The sequence below is a fragment of the Pyxicephalus adspersus genome, chromosome 6 (assembly GCF_032062135.1).
Source record: "Pyxicephalus adspersus chromosome 6, UCB_Pads_2.0, whole genome shotgun sequence".
Taxonomy (NCBI): domain Eukaryota; kingdom Metazoa; phylum Chordata; class Amphibia; order Anura; family Pyxicephalidae; genus Pyxicephalus; species Pyxicephalus adspersus.
In genome coordinates this window covers 33,919,323-33,928,559 of record NC_092863.1, presented here as the reverse complement: position 1 = coordinate 33,928,559, position 9,237 = coordinate 33,919,323, and positions in this window count along the sequence as shown.

Sequence of the window (9,237 nt, the reverse complement as noted above, 5' to 3'; positions counted from 1 at the left end):
ACAGTCAAACCTGAGCACACAGACAGGACAGCAGTGGTCTTCATAAGGGCCAGTCTCCCAGGTAATTGCCGCCCTGGTCTGCCAGCACTCATGTATACTCTTAGGTCCTATGCTATATTAGCTGTGGTGCTATGGAACTAGATTTTTTGCCTAAAAAGGTAAGTCACTCCTTATAAGACGATAAAACTTTGGTCCTAAAACCACAAGGTCGCAATACCATCTGGAAGGAAAAAATGTGAGACAGTGATGGCTGCACTCTCTGCCCAATATGGAGCAACTGTGGGATTATAACCCCTAAAGCCTTACTTTAGCATAGGAAATGCAGGATGATTTGGTCCATCCGTCAGAATCCTATTATAAAACTAATCGTACACACTATGCTTGGGGAAACAGGCCCTACTGTCTCTCCTCCATAAAAGGGGTATACCCTCTTCCCTGTATTACAGTCGAGTCTAAGCACACAGATTGGACAGGAGTGGTCTTTATAAGGACCAGTCTCTTATAAATTGCCACTCCTATGCTATTAGGTCCTATGCTATATTAGCTGTGGTGCTAATGTACTAAATAATTTGCCTTAAAAAGCGAGTCCATCCATATAGGACGATAAAGCTTTGGTACTTAAACCATAAGGTGGCGATACCATCCGGAATGAAAAAATGTGAGAGTGGTGGTTGCACTCTCTGCCCAATATGGAGCAATTGTGGGATTATAACCCTTTAAAGCCCTACTTTAGCATAGGAATGTAGGATGAGTTGGTCCATCCGCTAGAATCCTAATATAAATCTAATCGTACACCCAATGCTTAAGGAAACAGGTTCTGCTGTCTGCCCTCCATAAAATTGGTATACCCTCTTCCCCCTATTAGAGTCGAATCAGAGCACACAGATGGGACAGCACTGGTCTTCATAAGAGCCAGTCTCCTAGTGAATAGCCACCCTGGTCTGCCAGGTCTCATGAATACTTTTATGTTCTATGCTATCTTAGCTGTGGTGCTGAGGCATGAAATAATTTGCCTTAAAAAGCGAGTCTATCCATATGAGACGATAAAGGTTTGGTCCTTAAACCATAAGGTGGCAATAACATCCGGAATGAAAAAACATGAGTGGTGGCTGCACTCTCTGCCCAATATGGGGCAATTCTGGAATTATATCCCCTTAAAGCCTTACCTTAGCATAGGAATGTAGGGTGATTTGGTTTAGGTCCAATGCTATCTTAGCTGTGGTGCTGAGGCACTAAATATTTTGCCTTAACCCCCCTAGCGGTAATCCCGAGTGTGACTCGGGGTGGCTTTTACATGCAAAAAGCGGTAATCCCGAGTCACACTCAGGGTAGCTTTAGAAGCCCCCCTTACCTCTGCCCCGCGCTCCAGCAGCGATCGGATGGTCCCACTGTGATGCCCGTCCATCAGGGGGCGAGGCCGAGTGGGAAATTTAAAAGTAATTTGCTTTTAATACCACCCAGGTCCCGGCCACTCCGCTGCTCGCATCAGCAGTGAGATGCAAAGCACACTGAAGAACTTCTGAATTGTGCTTCACATCTCACTGCAGATGCAAGCAGAAGCAGCAGCAGCGTCATCTGTGTGAGGCAGGCGGGACATCCCCACTCGCATCACCCGGGAGGATGAGTCATCTTCCGGGTGATGCAAGTGGTGATGTATTGGGGGGTGTCAGGGAGGGAAATTTAAAAGCAGATTACAATGTAATCTGCTTTTAAATGGTTTTTACAATACAAAAACACCACACAACATGAAATAAAAATAAAAGTACATAAATATAATTATCATACCTGGGAGTTAATCCTAAGAATTACAGGCCCACAATATTAACAAAAATTTCTATGCAAAAAAAAAAAAGGGTTACTTTTTGCATAAAAAAAAATGACAGAATTAGAATGCTAGGGGGTTTAAAAGGTGTGTCCATCCTTATAAGACAATAAAGCTTTTGTTTATAAACCACAAGGTGGTGATACCATCCAAAATGAAAAAATGTGAGAGTGGTGGCTGCACTCTCTGCCCAATATGGAGTAATGTGGGATTATACCTCTTTACAGCCTTAATTTAGCACAGGATGATTTGTACCCACCAACCACAACCCTATTACAAATCAAATCATGCGCCCTATGTCTAAGAAAATAAGTTCTGCTGTCTGTCCTCCATAAAAGGGGTATGTGTGAGTAAAAAAAATGTGTGCAAAAGTGTGAAAAAAGTGTGAGAGTGGTGGCTGCACTCTCTGCCCAATATGGGGCAATTGTAGGAATATAACCCTTTAAGGCCTGATATTAGCATAGCAATTTAGGATAATTTAATCCATCTGGCACAATCCTATTTTAAATAAAATCGTACACCCTATTCTTAAGGAAATAGGCCCTGCTGACTGTCTTTCACACAGACGGGAGAGCAGAGATCTTTACAGGGGCAAGGCTCCTGGTAAATTGCCACCCTGGTCGGTCAGCACTCATGTATACTCTCACTAAATATTTTTCATCCTTTTTTTTAAATATGTCTTTATTAGCAGCAAGTAGTTATAACAAACAAAACATTGCAATGAGTTATGACGAAAAAGTACAGAATAATACAGATCATAACAGGTCAAAAACTGTCAGCTACCGCCGCCCCACCTCAATTTTCCATTTTCTTGGAGTACAGTAGACATCTTTAACAGTAACCAACAAAGCCAAACAAAGTAGTAAACAGAAAACCTAACCCCTAACAGAAAAAACAAAACAGTTAGGCAGAAATAGACACTTTACAATACAATGTTGACCCGCAAATAGTGGATTTCGAGTGAAGGAACTGTATTTAAGGATTAGACATTACCCAAGGTCCTAAGGTCATACCTAGTGGTGTGTCTAAAAAATTCTATAATGTCTTGGAGCTGGGCTGGGGAGAGAGTGTCGTAAATAAGGCATCCATGTACCAAAGAATCTTTGTGAATGTTTCCCTCGATGTTGAGTGGGTTCAATTTTATCTACCGTCATTATAGCTTGAAGATAAGCGTATCATCTGAGAAAGACAACAATGAAACAGCTTTTTTATTTCTCTCCATGCTAATAAAGTATCCCTTAGCAAAATATTTTTATGTAAATTAGGTGGCACGGATGAGAAAGGGACTATTCAAAAGACCTAGTAGGTCCCTATTGGGTCTTTTTTGTTTCAATCAGCTTTATTGAATTTTCAGAAAAAAAAAAAAAAACGTATACAAAAGAAACAAAAAGTAAACAAAAGGACAAACATACAACACAAACATCATATTTAAACATAACAGTGTAGGCTTCATATGAACAAATATATAAAACCGGAAAACTGCATATACCCAAAAAAACATACCAAAAGCATAATAGCCCTAAAGAGTCAGTATAGCACATATTAAACCTGTATAGACACAGCTACATATCTGCTAGCGGAAGCATATGGCACAGGATGTAAACCAATTTTCTTAGACAACAAATAAAATAAAAACAAATACAAAAACAAACACATATAACAATAAATAACCAGGGGGGCGTTAGGCCAGACTAGAATATTGGCTAGGCCGTTTTCAGTCTTTAGGCAGGAGTTTGCCTACCTCTGCCTTAAAGCCTTACCTTAGCATAGGAATGCAGCATGATTTCTACATACCAACCACAACCCATTACAAATCAAATCGTATACCCTATGTTTAAGGAAACCGGTTCTGCTGTTTGTCCTCTGTCTTAGTTGTTGTCTTGAAGAGCTAACTATTTGCCTTATAATGGGAGCCCATCAGAAATTGGCAATACCATCAGGAACCCCCAAAAAATGTGAGTCGTAGCTGCACCACCTGCCGGGTATTGTTCAATGTAGGGTTTCTATCCCTTGACGCCTTACCTAAGCATAAGAATGCAGGATGATTTATACCCACCTCCAAAACCCCAATTCAAATTGTATACCCTATGCTTGATAAAAAAAAGGTTCTGCTGTCTGTCCCCTGTAAAAGGAGTATACCCTTTCCCCCCTATTACAGTCGAATCTGAGCACACAGAAGGAACATCAATGGTCTTTACAAAGGGCCAGTCCCCCAGTTGATTGCCACCCTGGTCTGCCAGCACTCATGTATACTCTTAGGTCCTAAGCTATCTTAGCTGTGGTGCTAAAGCACTAAATATTTTGCCTAAAAAGGCAAGTTTATCCTTTTAGGACAATAAAGCTTTGGTCCTTAAATCACAAGGTGGCAATACTATCCGGAATGAAAAAATGTGAGCGAGTGGTGGCTGCGCACTATCCAATATGAGGCAAAGTGGGATTATCCTTAACTCCTTAAAGCCCTACCCTAGCATAGGAAGGCAGGATATTTTGTACACACCAACCACAACCCTATTACAAATCAAATCATACACCCTATGCTTAAGGAAACAGGTTGTGTTGTCAGTCCTCTGCAAAAGGGAAATACCCTTTTTCCCATATTATACATCTGTCTAAGCACAAAGATGGGGCAGCAGAGATCTTTACAGGGGGGAAGTTCCCTATTACTTGCCACCCTTTTCCTGCCAGCACTCATATTATATTCTTAGGTACTATGCCGTCTTAGCTGTGGTGCTCAGGCACTATTTTGCCTTATACGACAAGTCCATCAATGTGGGATTGAAACTCCTTAAAGCCTTACCTTAACATAGGAACGGAGCATGATTTGCACCCACCAACCACAACCATATTACAAATCAAATTGTACACCCTATGTATAAGGAAACAGGTTCTTCTGTCTGTCCTCCATAAAAGGGGTATACCCTCTTCCCCCTATTATACACCAGTCTAAGCACACAGAGGGTGCCAGTCCCCCAGTTAATTGCCACCCTGGTCTGCCAACATTTATGTATATGTCCTATGCTATCTTAGCAGTGGTTCAGAGGTACCAAATATTTTGCCTTAAAAGGCAAGTCCATCCTTTTAAGACAATAAAGCTTTGATCTTTTAACCACAAGGTGGCGATATGATCCAGATGTGAGAGACTGGTTGCGGCACTCTATGCCCGATATGGAGCAATTGTGGGATTATAACCCCTTAAAGCCTTAGCACCTTAACATAGGAATGCAGGATGATTTGGTCCATCCGCCAGAATCCTATTATAAATCTAATCGTACTCCCTATGCTTAATTAAGTAGGTTCTGCTGTATGTCTTCTGGTAAAGAAGTATACCCTCTTCCCACTATTATACTCGAGGCTAAGCACAGAGACAGGACAGCAGAGATCTTTACAGGAGGCAGTCTCCTGTTACTTGCCACGCTTGTCTGCCAGCACTCATAATATATTCTTAGGTCCTATGGTGTCTTAGTTGTTGTCTTGAAGAACTAACCATTTGCCTAATAATGTCAGCCCATCTGAATGGTGATGCCATCAGGAACCAAAAAATTTTTTTGAGTGGTAGCTGCACCATCTACCCAGTATTGTTCAATGTAGGGTTTAAACCCCTTGAAGCCTGTACCCATCACCACAACCCTAAGCAAATTGTACACCGTATGCTAAAGGAAAAATGTTCTGTTGTCTGTCCTCCATAAATGGGGTATACCCCCTTTCCCCTATTACAGTCAAACCTGAGCACACAGACAGGACAGCAGTGGTCTTCATAAGGGCCAGTCTCCCAGGTAATTGCCGCCCTGGTCTGCCAGCACTCATGTATACTCTTAGGTCCTATGCTATATTAGCTGTGGTGCTATGGAACTAGATTTTTTGCCTAAAAAGGTAAGTCACTCCTTATAAGACGATAAAACTTTGGTCCTAAAACCACAAGGTCGCAATACCATCTGGAAGGAAAAAATGTGAGACAGTGATGGCTGCACTCTCTGCCCAATATGGAGCAACTGTGGGATTATAACCCCTAAAGCCTTACTTTAGCATAGGAAATGCAGGATGATTTGGTCCATCCGTCAGAATCCTATTATAAAACTAATCGTACACACTATGCTTGGGGAAACAGGCCCTACTGTCTCTCCTCCATAAAAGGGGTATACCCTCTTCCCTGTATTACAGTCGAGTCTAAGCACACAGATTGGACAGGAGTGGTCTTTATAAGGACCAGTCTCTTATAAATTGCCACTCCTATGCTATTAGGTCCTATGCTATATTAGCTGTGGTGCTAATGTACTAAATAATTTGCCTTAAAAAGCGAGTCCATCCATATAGGACGATAAAGCTTTGGTACTTAAACCATAAGGTGGCGATACCATCCGGAATGAAAAAATGTGAGAGTGGTGGTTGCACTCTCTGCCCAATATGGAGCAATTGTGGGATTATAACCCTTTAAAGCCCTACTTTAGCATAGGAATGTAGGATGAGTTGGTCCATCCGCTAGAATCCTAATATAAATCTAATCGTACACCCAATGCTTAAGGAAACAGGTTCTGCTGTCTGCCCTCCATAAAATTGGTATACCCTCTTCCCCCTATTAGAGTCGAATCAGAGCACACAGATGGGACAGCACTGGTCTTCATAAGAGCCAGTCTCCTAGTGAATAGCCACCCTGGTCTGCCAGGTCTCATGAATACTTTTATGTTCTATGCTATCTTAGCTGTGGTGCTGAGGCATGAAATAATTTGCCTTAAAAAGCGAGTCTATCCATATGAGACGATAAAGGTTTGGTCCTTAAACCATAAGGTGGCAATAACATCCGGAATGAAAAAACATGAGTGGTGGCTGCACTCTCTGCCCAATATGGGGCAATTCTGGAATTATATCCCCTTAAAGCCTTACCTTAGCATAGGAATGTAGGGTGATTTGGTTTAGGTCCAATGCTATCTTAGCTGTGGTGCTGAGGCACTAAATATTTTGCCTTAACCCCCCTAGCGGTAATCCCGAGTGTGACTCGGGGTGGCTTTTACATGCAAAAAGCGGTAATCCCGAGTCACACTCAGGGTAGCTTTAGAAGCCCCCCTTACCTCTGCCCCGCGCTCCAGCAGCGATCGGATGGTCCCACTGTGATGCCCGTCCATCAGGGGGCGAGGCCGAGTGGGAAATTTAAAAGTAATTTGCTTTTAATACCACCCAGGTCCCGGCCACTCCGCTGCTCGCATCAGCAGTGAGATGCAAAGCACACTGAAGAACTTCTGAATTGTGCTTCACATCTCACTGCAGATGCAAGCAGAAGCAGCAGCAGCGTCATCTGTGTGAGGCAGGCGGGACATCCCCACTCGCATCACCCGGGAGGATGAGTCATCTTCCGGGTGATGCAAGTGGTGATGTATTGGGGGGTGTCAGGGAGGGAAATTTAAAAGCAGATTACAATGTAACACGATTCAAGAATAGAAGAGATAGATAATAACCCTCAATACCAGGGTAGTGTTCCAGCTTGTAAGCCTGGACGCTAAAAACAAAAAAATATGTTTGGAATTGGGGAGATTCTTTAAACCAATCCCAGGTGGACCAGTTTTAAATTGTTCCAGTCTATCGTCATCCTCCGCAACGAACATCTCCATATGATGGATTTTTTCAAGTTTGGAGATGTAGGTATGCAATAATACCTCCTGGATAGGATTTTGTAATTAACCTCCTGAGCTTTACAGGTTAAGGCCCAATTATGAATTAAGATAAATGATTTTTCACATTAATCCGCAGTTATAAGTCCCGTCATTTCTCTCTCCCAATAACTAGTCAATATAGGTGCGGAGGGCTCAGAATTCTGATTAATTAGCTCATACAACCTGGACACAACATGAGAGGGGCGGGCAGGCGAGCTAACCAACTGCTCAAATGCCATCAAGCTTCTATATAGGGAAGATAAGTATCCAGCCCTGCCTCGAGCATGGCACGAGGCAGGGGTGGATGACTTCAGTAAATGAAGCTACCAATGATGTCAGTTGCCTGTATGAAAGCCATATAGCAACTTGCTTCTGTTTGGAAGATCCAGGGATCCACCCCTGCCTCGTGCCATGCTCGATTTGAAAAGAATCAGAGAAAGTGCCGTTAAGCCGCACCCGAGCTCTGGGTGAAGAGTACAATGCCGCAATTCTAGAAACCATGCAGGGGCCCAGGCCCACCTGACGACGTATCGCTCAATACATAAACTGCCAACTAACCCTGTCAAAGGCTTTTTCAGCGTCTAATGACAGTAAGCACGCAGGGGTGCCGGAAGATTTAGCGAATTGGGTCAGCAGGATAGTCTTAATAGTAATATCCCTGGCTTCCGTTCCATAAATAAACCCTGTTTGATCCTTATGGATCAGCAAGGGCATATGTAGTGACAACCTATTGGCAATCAGCTTAGAAAAAATTTTTGCGTACACATTAATCAATTATATAGGTCTATAATTAGAGCAAACCATATGGTCTTTGCCAGGCTTGGGAAGAATCGTAATATGTGCTTCTAAACTTTGTGATGGAAACGGCGTATCATCAGATACGGAAGAGAACACTTCAGCCATGAAAGAGACAAAATTAAGGGCATGGAGCGTATAAAACCGTGGAGTGAATCCATCTGGACCAGGGCTTTTTCCGGTCAGGGTGGCCTGCAAGGCAGCAGAGACTCCTTCTCCGTAAACGGAGATTTCAATTGTGAGATCACCACAGAATCTAATATTGGAAGGGGTATTTTAGTTCAATATTCCTGTAGGGAGGAAGGAGTAGCTTGAGCAGGGCGTATTTGATATTTGATAATATTTATAAAAAGTATGCAGAATCTCTTTCGGGATGGATGTCAACCTGCCATCAGGGGTACGGCTGGATGAAATGTATGTGGTGAATGTGCGCGGGTGAAGACCCCGGACCAGCAGTCTGCCACATTTATCCCCATATTGGTAGATCAATTTCCGGAAACGATCCCTGTGGCGTTGGTGTACCAAATCATACAGTTTCAGAAGATGCGTTCTAAGGAGCAGTTTTTATCGGGAGTACATGCTATATCCTGTGATCTGATCTTTTTAAGCCTAGTGCCTTGTTGTATTAGGACCCCTCGAACAACTGCTTTCATAGCCTTCCACTGCATAGGAAGGGAAGTGGGGTCCGAGGCGTGATCCCCAATAAAATTGGTGATCGCATCAGGAACCACTTTTGCACAGAGAGAGTCTTTAAACAGTTATTGCACCTCCATGTCCATTCTGTAGGGCCCATATGGGGATCTGAAGTGAGAGGGACACTGAAGAGTGGCTCGCCAGGATATAGTCTATGCGGGAATATATATTGTGCAGATGGGAGAAAAAGGTATAGTCTTTGGTAGTGGGGTGCAAAATGCGCCACATATCCATTAGGCTGCGTACACACGTCAAATTTTTATCGTTGGAAATGAATGACGAACG